General features: G+C 41.8%; 1 protein-coding gene across 4 annotated transcripts in view; it reads right to left on the bottom strand.

Annotated features, from left to right (window-relative positions):
* The window catches only part of Oatp74d (Organic anion transporting polypeptide 74D), a 208,261-nt gene that overhangs the window by 52,120 nt on the left and 141,699 nt on the right, over window positions 1–14,442 (bottom strand). Inside the window, exon 1 of one of the 4 annotated variants that reach the window (XM_071791866.1) lies at window positions 10,561–10,698. The exons of the other annotated variants lie outside the window; for them this stretch is intronic. The gene's annotated coding sequence lies outside the window, so the exon portion shown is untranslated. Of the gene's footprint in view, window positions 1–10,560; window positions 10,699–14,442 lie in introns of those variants that run through there. 4 annotated transcript variants of the gene reach the window in all.

Raw genomic sequence — 14,442 nt, 5'->3', positions numbered from 1 at the left:
TCTCTCTCTCTCTCTCTCTCTCTCTCTCTCTCTCTCTCTCTCTCTCTCTCTCTCTCGGTAGGTTATCATCTGCCAGACCTGTTCGCGCGGGAGTGCCGCAGGGTTCTGTATTGGGACCTATACTATTTATTTTATATCTACTGGGCTTCGGCGGAGTGTTAAAGTACTGCAAATATAATTTCTACGCAGACGACCTTCAAATCTATCTCCACATTGAGCCTGAATTTCTCGCTGAAGCCATTGCTCTAATCAATGAGGATATTTGTAGGGTAATTAAATGGGCTTTCGACAACAATCTCATGATTAACCCCAAGAAGACGAAAGCGATGATCTTGGGGACGTCTCGGTACGTTGGTAGCTTGGATCTGGATGCCCTGCCCCGTATCACTGTGGACGGGTCCGCTATCTCTTTCACGGACAAGGTGGAGTACCTAGGTGTCACTCTCACCAGCACACTCTCCTGGGCTGAACAAACCACGAAAACAATCTCTCGTGTCAATTCGGCGCTCTACCAACTCAAACTCGGCATGCATCTCTTACCATTTTCTCTCCGGGTGAGGCTTGTCATGGCTCTTATCTTCCCTTTGTTTGACTATTGCTGCACGGTCCAAACTAACATCACTGGTGAGCATGACCTTCGCTTGCAAAGAGCTTTCAACAAGTGTGTCCGCTTCATTTTCAAGGTTAAATGGGATGAGCACATCTCACCTTACTTGGATGAACTTGGCTGGCTGAAAATTGGGCCGCGACGTTTGTTCTTCGTGGGAAGTTTGACCTTCTCTGTCTTATGGAGGAGGAAACCGCAGGTCATCTATAGTAACTTCACGTGGAAAAGTGCATCCTCATATGACACACGGTCCTCGTGCGGCTCTCTTAGTCTCCCTCCGTGCCGTACGGAATTTTTTAAACGTTCCTTCTGCTCCGTCGCCGCTGAACTGTGGAATGATATTCCCTCGGGCATCCGTAACGTCTCATCTATTAACGAATTCAAAAGTAAATTCCACAAGCACTTGCTTCTGCAGTCGAAATCGTAGCTTGTTTGTCTGCGATATCTCACATGACTATCTATTACGAAAATAAGCTATGTACTTTATCTATTCTATTCTATCTACTCTATTTTTTCTCTTAATGTGTTTCTTTCATTGTATGCTTTCTTGTAACGTGTGTCAATTTTGGAGCAATGTCTTAACGCTTCAGGGGACGTGTCCCAGAGCGTATAATAAATGAAGATTAATCAATCAATCAATCAATCTCTCGCACGCACGCACGCACGCACGCACGCACGCACGCACGCACGCACGCACGCACGCACGCACGCACGCACGCGCGCACGCGCGCACACACACGCGAGATGATAAAACTGCGAGAAACGAGAACAACGAATGTTTTCGAGGCACTGCCGGCGCATCACGTTATCCCTTGCAGCCGCACGATATGTTTTACTGGATGTTTCGCGACGAAGAGTTTTCGTATTTCTCTTCCATTCGTTGGTGTCAAAAAGGTGCGAACTTTGCCATTTTCACGATATATTTGCTCGGCAAAATCACACCTCTATTAAGCTGGACCCCCCACCAGCGCAAATCAAGTTCTTACTAGGTCAAAAAATTTAGTGCTATTTAGGTGCTAATTAAGTGCCCTAGTCCGAATTTTGGTGCTCGAACCGTTTAGCAGGAAATCGCGTAAAAAATGGGGGGGTCCAGCTTGCCATAAAGCTGGACCCCCCCATATCAGAAAATGGTCCTACAAAGAAGATAAGTACACTATAATTTAGTGCTAATTAAGTGCTAATTAAGTGCTCTAAAAAAAAGATAAAATATTGACAGATTATAACATTTATTTAAATATACCATTATATATTGAACGCACAGTACCGTCGCGGTCGACACAAACACTTAAAAAGATTGCCGCATGAATATATTCGTTACTAAAATGATCGAAAACATATATTTCCCAAATCTGAGTTCATTGCTAACAGTAAAACAATTACAATAATTAACTTAGACCAGCCGTTGGCGCTGAGCACTAAGTTCCGTCATCTGATCGTCTACGAATTAGTTGCTCGCATGATTATAGTATTAAAATAATTCTCAGACATTGTACTTTAAAAGAATTACACGATTCGAATTTAGTGTTAGCTGCTTAGTGTGAAATTAATTAATTAATCAATGGAGCGCGCGCTTCGCGGATAAACTAATTAATTTCAACGCTATACAACTAGCACTAAATTCGAGTCGTGGTACTTTCTTAAAGTACAATGTCTCAGGATTATTTTGGGACCAAAAAACACGCGAGCCCGTAATACTTTGACGATGCATGGCGTTGAAATTAATTAGTTTATCCGCGAAGCGTGCACGCCGCGCTCTAAAGTTTGTTACAGAATCGTAAAAGAATTTGGTGCTCGCGTGATTATGGTGCCAAAATAATCATGATACATTGTACTTTAAGAAAATATCACGATTTGAATTTAGTGCTAGCTGCAAAGGGTTGAAATCAATTAATTAACTCATGGAGCGCGCGCTCAGCGCTCTATAATTCGTTACTGCATCGTCAAAGAATTAAGTGCTCGCGTGATTATGGCTTAAAATAATCCTGAGACATTGTACTTGAAGAAAATATCACGATTCGAATTTAGTGCTAGCTGCAAAGGGTTGAAATCAATTAATTAATCATGGAGCGCGCGCGCCGCGCTCTATAATTCGTTACAGAATCGTCAAAAGAATTAGGTGCTCGCGTGATTATGGTCTTAAAATAATCCTGAGACATTGTACTTTAAGAAAATATCACGATTTGAATTTAGTGCTAGCTGCAAAGGGTTGAAATCAATTAATTAACTCATGGAGTGCGCGCTCAGCGCTCTATAATTTGTTACTGCATCGTCAAAGAATTAGGTGCTCGCGTGTTTTTGGTCTCAAAATAATCCTGAGACATTGTACTTTAAGAAAATATCACGATTTGAATTTAGTGCTAGCTGCAAAGGGTTGAAATCAATTAATTAACTCATGGAGCGCGCGCGCAGCTCTCTATAATTCGTTACTGTATCGTCAAAGAATTAGGTGCTCGCGTGTTTTTGGTCCCAAAATAATCCTGAGACATTGTACTTTAAGAAAATATCACGATTCAAATTTAGTGCTAGCTGCAAAGGGTTGAAATCAATTAATCAACTCATGGAGCGCGCGCGCAGCGCTCTATAATTCGTTACTGCATCGTCAAAGAATTAGGTGCTCGCGTGTTTTTGGTCCCAAAATAATCCTGAGACATTGTACTTTAAGAAAATATCACGATTCGAATTTAGTGCTAGCTGCAAAGGGTTGAAATCAATTAATTAACTCATGGAGCGCGCGCGCCGCGCCCTAAAGTTCGTTACAGAATCGTCAAAGAATTAGGTGCTCGCGTGATTATGGTCTTAAAATAATCCTGAGACATTGTACTTTAAGAAAATATCACGATTTGAATTTAGTGCTAGCTGCAAAGGGTTGAAATCAATTAATTAACTCATGGAGCGCGCGCGCAGCGCTCTATAATTCGTTACAGAATCGTCAAAGAATTAGATGCTCGCGTGATTATGGTCTTAAAATAATCCTGAGACATTGTACTTTAAGAAAATATCACGATTCAAATTTAGTGCTAGCTGCAAAGGGTTGAAATCAATTAATCAACTCATAAAGCGCGCGCGCAGCGCTCTATAATTCGTTACTGCATCGTCAAAGAATTAAGTGCTCGCGTGTTTTTGGTCCCAAAATAATCCTGAGACATTGTACTTTAAGAAAATATCACGATTCGAATTTAGTGCTAGCTGCAAAGGGTTGAAATCAATTAATTAACTCATGGAGCGCGCGCGCAGCGCTCTATAATTCGTTACTGCATCGTCAAAGAATTAGGTGCTCGCGTGTTTTTGGTCCCAAAATAATCCTGAGACATTGTACTTTAAGAAAATATCACGATTCGAATTTAGTGCTAGCTGCAAAGGGTTGAAATCAATTAATTAACTCATGGAGCGCGCGCGCCGCGCCCTAAAGTTCGTTACAGAATCGTCAAAGAATTAGGTGCTCGCGTGATTATGGTCTTAAAATAATCCTGAGACATTGTACTTTAAGAAAGTACCACGACTCGAATTTAGTGCTAGTTGTATAGCGTTGAAATTAATTAGTTTATCCGCGAAGCGCGCGCTCCATTGATTAATTAATTAATTTCAACACTAAGCAGCTAACACTAAATTCGAATCGTGTAATTCTTTTAAAGTACAATGTCTGAGAATTATTTAATACTATAATCATGCGAGCAACTAATTCGTAGACGATCAGATGACGGAACTTAGTGCTCAGCGCCAACGGCTGGTCTAAGTTAATTTTGTAATTGTTTTACTGTTAGCAATGAACTCAGATTTGGGAAATATATGTTTTCGATCATTTTAGTAACGAATATATTCATGCGGCAATCTTTTTAAGTGTTTGTGTCGACCGCGACGGTACTGTGTTCAATATATAATGGTATATTTAAATAAATGTTATAATCTGTCAATATTTTATCTTTTTTTTAGAGCACTTAATTAGCACTTAATTAGCACTAAATTATAGTGTACTTATCTTCTTTGTAGGACCATTTTCTGATATGGGGGGGTCCAGCTTTATGGCAAGCTGGACTCCCCCATTTTTTACGCGATTTCCTGCTAAACGGTTCGAGCACCAAAATTCGGACTAGGGCACTTAATTAGCACCTAAATAGCACTAAATTTTTGACCTAGTAAGAACTTGATTTGCGCTGGTGGGGGGTCTAGCTTAATAGAGGTCAAAATCACCGTACTTTCGTGCGCTGCATTATCGTTTGTATGATGGCATCTATAGAGAACGATGCGTCTCATTCATCATGTGATTCGTATATGATCAAATTATCTTGCGTTATTATACCGTTTTTTTTTATATAATATAAACTATTTTATATGGTTAATTAATAAATTTTTATTTTTGCCTGATGTTTTCATATGTAGTTTATAACAAAATAATCAGAGCACTGTAATTTGTAATGTAAGTTATAATGAAAGCAATGTATCAATATATTAATGAAAATTGCGTTATAAATAATAATAGCTCCGACGGTTCTTTGAAACACAGTAGGTAATAATGAAGCAAATTACATTTAACGCGCGATGGCAGCCGAACGCAGTATTTCCAAATAATAATGCAATACTCGAAAATATATGGGACATTTAGGCCGCTCTTTCACCCAGTTAACAATGGAGGATGTACAAATCTCTATAGAAACGTATGAATAGGGTACGGGGAACCGGAGAAGTTTCATAAAACGCCTAGAAGGACCATTGAGGGATTGAAACAAACGTTCGCGGAGCAAGTTGGCGCAAAAGTTGGCTGGCGGTGGAGCAGTGACACGAAACATAATGCGCAAGCTCGCAATAACGATCCCCGCGTGAGCACAAAAAGAAAGCGCGCGGGATTGAAGGAGGGCGAGAATATGAAATACTTCTCCACTCCGAAAGCTGTCGGTGGAAAATGTATCGCGAAAGGCAGGACGGCGCGCACGACCTACTTTGTTAAACAATGCAATCTTATCCGCGCTCGGAAGTCTTTGCAAATCGACTCTTCTTCGTTCCATGGAAATATCTGTGCAAAATTACATTTTTATTCAAAGCTCGCGAGTACAAAAAGAACTCGGTGCAATCGCATTAATCTTATGGAGCTTACTCGTATGTAAAAATAGTCATATAAAATATATAATTATAATTATGTATGCCTTAAAACAATAAGATATAATCTTAATATAAAAATTACATATGTACGTATCTTCTTTAAGAAATGAAGAGGTATAGAGAATTTTAGATACAGAAAAATGTCGATTATTTTTATGAAACTTATGGAAGCTTATTGTATAAGAGTAGGATCAATTGCCTACTTATTACTAGTGTATCCGAGTAATTTCCCAGACTTCACGCGAGACTATCGCGCATCACGATTCTCCTTCTCTCTTTCTTGCTGAGGCACCGAGCCCCCCAATAATTTCGCACTTAGCTCGCGATCGTAGCACAAAGACATCCCGCGCTCGCCCGCCGGCCATCTGTTCAATTAGAGCGCGTACGTAAGCTTAATACAGGTTTGTAAATCAATTGCAATAGGTAAAGGGGAGGGGCGAGGTGAGAGGAGACGGGAACAGAGGCGGGAGGATTGCGTGTGGTCAGGTCGTAGGTGTCCGTGCTTCCATGAGCTGCGGACTGCACCGCGTAGTAAAGAATATACTTGCCCTCCCCTGATATCCACTTCGTGCCACGCTAGTCAAGGCGAGGGGCTTTTACAGGGTGGTCAGATTAGAATGGACTGGATCGATTTAAGTCTTACAAATTTTTTTAAGCAATATTTTAAAAACTATTACGCGGTCATGCGATAAGTTGTGCCGCATAACATTTAGAATTATTTCTCGCGTTTACGTTCAAATATAACAAAACTCTTTTCCTGACTTTACAGTAAATATTTTTGGTACAAGTATAATACAAATAAGTAACATGCAATTTAATTGAATTACCAAGTCATCTGTAAATTTTACTTGAAATTGACATAAGCCTTCTAAAGAAAATAGAGAAACTCGTATAAGACTAAATTAACTACTTTACATAATTTCAAATAGTAGTATATTTAACCTGATAATATTATCAGATAACTCGAGTAGGAACAGGTTTGGGAAGTAACGCATTACTTTGTAACGCCGTTACTGTTGCAGTTACTTTTTTTTGTAACGGACTGGTAACGGCGTTACTTTTTTCTTTTTGTAACTGTAACGGTAACCTAGTTATATTTTTTCAGTACGGTAACGAATTGAACAGTTACTTTTGTCGTTACTTTTTATATTTTGAATCTATTTGTGACATAATTTTTGCATATTCAATCTTCAGTCTTCAACCGATATCCATAGTCCATTATTATATTTAAGATCGCCTTAAGAATAGTTTTAAGATATCATAAACTAATCACAGAGCCGTATAAGAACAAACTTTATGAATACCGGCTTTGGTGCCACGCGCTTCTGCGTTTTTTTTGTGTTAAAATTTTTAAACATAAAATTAAGGGTACAAAAAAGTTTAAATTTTACTGTATTTATAAATTTAATAAAAACTAAAATTTTTTATTTGCATTTTGGGCATTATAAAACCTTTCTCTATAAATTTTTTGTAGTCTTGCAATTTAAAATATAAAATTTTATTACTTTTATTAATATTTTAACAAAAAATATTACAAAAATAAATTTTTTAGTCTGTAATCTTGTTTTAGCATTAAAAACGTAACAGAAAAAGTAATCATTACTTTTTAAATAACGGTAACAAGTTACTTTTGAGAATCATTAACTAGTAACTATAGTTACTTGTTTTACTCGGTAACGAGTAACGGTAACTAGTTAGGTACTTTTAAAAAGTAATTTTCCCATCCCTAAGGGTGGGAGCAACAACATTATTGATAATGCGAGCTTTACAATGTCACAATGAGTCTCGATTTTAAATTAAAATCGCCAAACGTAAAAAAAAGTTCGAGTTTTGTTTCCGACAATGCAACATACTTCCACGACTCCCAGCTCCGCATCTTTTGCCTAGGGACGCCCTGTAGATGCGAGCAGCGTGTTATTTGCCGAAAAAAGGATGATACGGATAGCGCGCACGGCGGAGATGATTGTCCGTAATTTGCGGTGGGGGCCGTGCACCACCGCAGCATACACCGGAGCCGTGAATACAATCTATTATTACATCGCCTATATGCAACGCGCGCGCCGTAACGTGTGCTAGTTTGTGGCGGTTGGACTAACACGGGTATTTGTGGACTATCCGATCGCGTACGTGTGCGCCGGGGCTATTGTGAGGCGCGCAACAATGTGCGCTTTTTGTGACAAGTCGCGAGAATCAGATGCGATCGGGCTCGATGGCTGGTTATCCAATCCCGATTTCAGGCCGAGCCACGGACTTTAAGTAGACTCCGCTGGATATACGCGAGATGACTAACACGGAGCCTAGACACGGCCCTCCCTTCACGGACCTACTCTATCGTGACCGTCGTCTTTTTTCTATAGTCCTTTTCTTGCGAAGAATTTCCTATTCCCTCTTTCTTGCTACTTTCCCATCGATGCCGGGTCGCGCCTTTTCGATTCGTCGTGCTTCATTATAACCAGCTCGCAAATTCATGCCCCGATCAGTGAACGACGGTTCTTCATCGCTGATCGATTACAATATATGTTGAAAAATAAGTAACTCAAGCTCTGAAAAGACAAGCTACTCTCTAAATCTCATAGAGTGGTTTCGCCACTAATATATATTAGAGTAATTGCGACAGTCACTCCTAAAGAGAGAATTGTCACTCTAATTTAAGTAAATGCGACCACTCATAATGTAGGAGCGAATTTTTCACTCAAGTTTTTAGAGCGACTACTCTACCGGAGTGATGTAATCTCACTCTACAGCTGTAGTAAATCACGATTCACTAAAAACGACTGATAAGTGATTTTAACAGAGTGAAATTTTGTACTCAAAATTATAGAGTGACATAATTCACTCCTATAAATACTAATCTACTACACTCGAAAAGAGTACCCTCTTACTCAGAATGTTTCACTCTAACTTATAGAGCAATTTTACTTTTTCTTAAAGTGACAAATCATTCGAAGTGTACAGGCTCAATTTTCACTTTTTATTACGCTTTCATTTCACTCGTTTTGAGTAATATTTCACTCTTCGACTTTTAGAGAGTAAAAATGCATCAGCCACGATTACAAGTACTAAAAAACTTTCCAGATACATGGACCGGTACGGATTTGTATTCCTCAATGTTCATATACACAAGCGTTACTTTCTCGCTTGTTCTCTAAACCACGCTCAGAAGTCTCGATTGCATCACTTCGATGAAATTGCCGAGGCCGTTTCGACGATTCCGGTCGGTTCGCTGTTTTCCCGTGATGCCCGCTAATTTACAGCGGTGAGTCTTACGGAGTCATTACAAGTTAATTTTAAGGAAACCTGTGTGGTGTAATACACTGGCTTACGGCGTACTAAAACTGATACCGCCGCCGCCGCCGCCGCCGCCGTCGCGACTCATATGCATATACCGCATCTCACGTTCTAGGGTTGCATCGTGGCGCAAGTGAGATCCTCGAGAATAATTTGCGAAGGTACATCGGCATCAAGGTCTCGGTTGATTCACGGCAGTTTCCTGCGGTTTCATCGCTCGCTCGGCAATAATAATCCGCGTGTCTTTCTGTACACGGCAAGTCGATCTGACCGTAGGGCAAATCGAGTTTTACATTAGAAACCCACTCACTGATTCACTCAATTAGATTTGTCAAGCTCTATTAGTTATTAGTTATTATAGTTACTCTATAGCATAAAGATATTTTTAACTTTAATTCAATTTATCTTCCATTTTGACTCATTGTTAAAGTGCAGTATAAAAAGAATTCTTAGATTATGTGAGAGAAAAAATGCATCTTTTAAATTTGATTGTTCTGCGACAAAGATTACTCCTAAATGTTTCAAGCGAAATTGTTAAATGCGGATTTTAATTAAACGTGTGCAAAGTTATTAAAAATGGAGAATAAAATGAAATATTAAATCGACTCAACCTATTCGAATGGACGGAATGTATTATTATTTAAATAGTCTCTGCTTATTGCTTCGCACTCGTTATACTTTACTTTTTAATACGATAATCTTTTAATTCAATATCTCATTTCTCGTTCTAGTTAATTGCAGAACGCGGAGGAAAAAAATCTTATAACACAGACATTAAAATTTATATTTATAAAGAAAAATAAGTTGGGAGGAATAAGTTGAAGGGCGTCTTTAACCTATCAACCCTCTTTAATTTGTTCCATGTTCGACCGACATCCTCCGATATTGAAAGACACGCATAAACGCGGTTAAAATGAACGGAGGCTCTCTCTCTCTCTCGGCTCTTAGAGAGCGAAGGAGCGAGCAGAAGAGAGGAGAGAGAGAAGCGCGAGAGAGAGAGAGGAGAGAGAGAGAGACGAGGAGAGAGAGAGAGAGAGTGGAGGAGAGCGAGAGAGAAGCGAGAGAGAGGAGAGATCGAGAGGCTCGAGAGCGAGTAGGAGAGAGAGAGAGAGCAGGAGAGAGAGAGAGAGAGAGAAGAGAGAGAGAGAGAGACGAGAGATCTCTCTCCTTGCTCCTTATCATACTCTATTCTTTATACACATATTATTCGAGTTGTTAATTTACAAAGTATGTCAAATTTACGATGATAATGGTTGCTCGCTATGAGAGAGAGCAGCATATGCTGTCGGTCGCACTGCCATATGCATTACACCTTTATTTCAACTTAGTTACTGCTAATTTGCACCTTGGGAGCGATTATTGCACTGTCTTGTATCAGTTTCTAGCTACTATCTGTTTTTACTGTTTCAGTTTATGCTTATTAATTCGTTTTTATAGTTATACATTATAGAACCTTCACAATAGCCTAAAGTCTTGACTATGGCTTAAATAAATATCAATCAATCAATCAATCTCTCTCTCTCTCTCTCTCTCTCTCTCTCTCTCTCTCTCTCTCTCTCTCTCTCTCTCACCTATGCAGTGTTTCAAGTGTAAGAAGCCGATTGCGACAGTTTCGGTTGCATGTGACTGCAACAAAGTGTTCCACCCCGGCTGTATCAGGTCGTATTCCTTGACTAGATACGCCGATCATTGCTGCAGGGCCTTAGCCGCGTCGACTGAATTGCCGCTCACGCCGCTCGACAAGTGTGCGGCATCCCTTGATCCAATGGAGCTTGCCTCTCCTTCGAGCACTGAATCACAGACTCATGTGCTACTACAGTCAATCTTGTCCAAGCTCGAAGAATCTGAAAATAGACTTACTGCCAGGCTCGACGAATCGGACGGGAGAATCACCGCCAGGTTGGACGAGTCAGACAGGAAGATCACTGCCTTCATCAGCCACCAGGAGTCCGTGAATGCTGACGTTGAGCGAAAGTTGAACCAGATACCCGATGTTCTGAGAGTCATTGCGGATCAAGCTGATCGTATTGCGGAGTTGGAGGCTCGTGGTGGACTATTGGTCGGCTCTCAGCTTACTGATCGTCTGTCGTCTGCTGCATCGCGGGTCTCTCGAACGTCGGACATTATTATTTCTGGCATTCCTAGCATTTTTACTGATGCGCCTGATGTACTTGTTGCCGCAGTTTTTCGTGCGCTTGACATTGCTCAGCTGGCTTCTGACGTTCTTGAGACTCGTGATGTGGTGCGTAGAAATGCGTCCGTGGCTCGCGACGTGGCCCCGGCCTCCGTCTCTGCCTCTGATCTTCGTGCCGACTCCGCTGGACGCACGAGATCTATAATAGTTGCGCTCAAGTCGCGAGAGATTTCGCAGTACATTCTGCGGGTTATGCGCCGTAAGCGCCGTCTTACCGTCAGCGAAGTTTTCTCTCGAAGTACTTCCGGGCATATCTATGTTAACGAACTCCTTCCTGCTGACACTTACAACTTGTTGCGTCAGACGAGAGTAAAGGCTAAGCAAATGGCCTATAAATTTGTATGGAGTAGGGATGGTCAGATTTTTGTCCGTAAGGACAATGGTCTGCCTCCAATCTTAATAGCCTCGGAGGCTGATCTTGTGCTTCTTCACTGATCTGTGGCGGCAGATGTGGTTCCCTCTGCTTCGCGTTGCCTTAGGATTGCATGCTTCAATGCCTGCTCCCTTCCTGCCCATCTAGAGTCGGTCCAGGCTTTCTTAGCGTCAAACTTTTTTCACATCATCTCGATCTCAGAGACCTGGCTGCACTCGCATATTTCTGATGATCTAGTTCGTATCCCGGGATATTACTTGCTTCGTGCTGATAGAGAGGGCAGGGAGGGAGGGGGTGTTGCTTGCTATGTCCATGACTCGCTGCGCGCACGTGTTTTGGCGGTGTCGCCTCCGTCCTTCTCTAATGAACCTGAATATCTTGTTCTCGATGTTCGAGGCGATGCATGCGAGCCTCTCCTTTTTACTTCGATGTATCGCAGACCGAAAGGTAAAAACCTTAGCAAATATGTTGACGCTCTATCCTCGGTTGTGCACAACTACAAGAATATCATCATTTCGGGCGACTTAAACTGTAATCTCCTTGCCTCAACATATGAACCCAATCACCTCAGAGACATTGTCACGCAATTGTCACTCCACATAGTGGAATCGCAATCGACCTATCACACTCCTTCCTCCGACTCATGGCTTGACGTTTTTATCGTCGACAGTCTAAGAAAGGTCTTATCGTTTCGTAAGTCGGATGCACCTTTCATCAATGGTCATGACCTTATTGAGTTGACGTATTCGTTTGTGGTTCCGTCCATTGCGAGGCGTACTCTGATTCGCCGGAACTATAAGGAGTTTGATGAGCAGAGATTCGTTGAAACTCTCGCCTCAGCGTTGTCTTCTTCCTTTCCAGTGGATTTCGGCGGTGCGGATCTCGGCGAGTCTGACCTTGACCGCATCCTGGACACCATAGTCAATGACTTTATCTCCAGCTTGGACAGGCATGCACCTATGCGAACTTTCTGTGTGACTCGTCCATCTGCGCCTTGGCTCACTGATGTCCTCGCTCGCAGAATTCGGCATCGCAATCGTCTACACAACATTGCTCGAAGATCTGGCAGCGTGCTTGATCTTCATATTTACAGGCAGTACAGGAACGATCTTACTGAGGATTTGAGAAGAGCCAGAGAGCACTTTAACATGGCGAGATTAAGCACAATTGCTGATCCATCTAAGTTATGGCGTGAGCTTGCTAATCTCGGCCTGGTCGAGTCGCCCCTATCCTCTCCGCTTAATTTCTTTTCACGTGATACTCTCAATGCTCACTATGCCTCTATCTCCAACTGCTTTCCTTCATGTTCCCTGTCTCAATTTTCTGACATTATCTCATCCATAGTGCCGAATGTACCACTTTTTGGTTTTTCCCATATAACCAGTGATGATCTAAGTACTCTTGTCTCCTCATCTTTCGTTTCTCTTGCTACAGGATGCGATCAATTACCACTTTATGCCATAGCTTTAGCTCGACCTTGTATTGGCAATCTCCTAACCTCACTATTCAATAGTTGTCTTAAACTCAGTCACTTTCCGCCCCTGTGGAAGCGAGCCATACTTCGCCCACTGTCCAAGGTCAAATCTCCAGCCTCTCCCTCAGACACGAGGCCCATTGCCAACTTGTGCGAGCTCTCCAAACTATTTGAAAAGATTCTACATCGCCAGATTACCGACTTTATTGAAGCTCACCATATTCTGGATAATCGTCAGTCTGGATACCGCAAGCGTTATTCCACCCAGTCAGCCTTACTGCGATTAATCCGTGACATAATGTACGCCGTTGACTTAGGCGAGGTGCTTATCCTTGTCCTTTTTAATTTCAGCAAGGCCTTCGATACAGTCTGTCATTCTTTACTACTGACCAAACTCAGGCGATTGGGGTTCTCTGATTCTGCCCTCAAGTTAATCTTTTCCTATCTCACGGGTCGATCCCAGGCCGTTGTTGACCTTGAGGGTGTGCTCTCCGACTGGCTGTCCGTCACATCCGGTGTTCCACAGGGATCCGTCTTGGGTCCTCTCCTTTTCTCTCTTTTCATAAACGATATCGGTACCTTCCTTAGGTTTACTGAGCGTATTGTATTTGCGGATGACACACAGATTTACCGCAAGACTCCTCTTAGCCAACTTAATGTCGCCTTGCAGCTCGTTGCTCATGACGTAGGTGTCATTTCAGAGTTCGCAGTGCGCAATCGATTGACTCTCAATCTCAAGAAATCCAAGGTCCTGATTCTTGGAGGTAGGAGTCACGTTAGGCACTTAAATCTTGGTGACTTACCTCTCATATCGGTTAATGGTACTTCCATCCCATTTGTCACTGAGACACGTAACCTTGGGGTCATCATGCGCTCTGATTTATCTTGGGCAAGCCATGTTTCGCACATTTCCAAAAGTGTACATTTTACATTGCACAAACTTAAATTTCACAAAAATTCACTATCATTTGATCTGCGTGTAAAACTTGTGACCACTTTGATCTGGCCTTTGTTAGACTACTGCTCCCTTGTGTATAATGATGTGTCTGACGAGCTCAACACCAAGCTCCAGAGACTTTCAAATTGTGCGGTTCGCTTTGTTTTTAATTTAAGGCGTGACGAACACATCACGCCCTACCGACATCAGCTGGGGTGGCTGACGGTCAAGCATCGACGCCTCTACTTTCTAGGCATCGAAATGTACAAAATGTCTCACAATATGTCTCCTACCTACATCTCTGAAATCTTCACTAGTCCTGACCCCTCAGCCAGGCGATCATCACGTCTGGCTGTACCTCATTCTTTCCATGTTCCTATTCATAGAACCGAAGCATACCACAAGTCCTTCCATCTTGCTGGCGTCTACTTTTGGAATTCGCTACCTACCGACTTAGTATCTGCAACGTCTGTCG

This window comes from Temnothorax longispinosus, chromosome 10 (assembly GCF_030848805.1).
Source record: "Temnothorax longispinosus isolate EJ_2023e chromosome 10, Tlon_JGU_v1, whole genome shotgun sequence".
Taxonomy (NCBI): domain Eukaryota; kingdom Metazoa; phylum Arthropoda; class Insecta; order Hymenoptera; family Formicidae; genus Temnothorax; species Temnothorax longispinosus.
The sequence above is the reverse complement of the archived record's forward strand: the minus strand, read 5'-3'. Positions and strand labels throughout refer to the sequence as shown.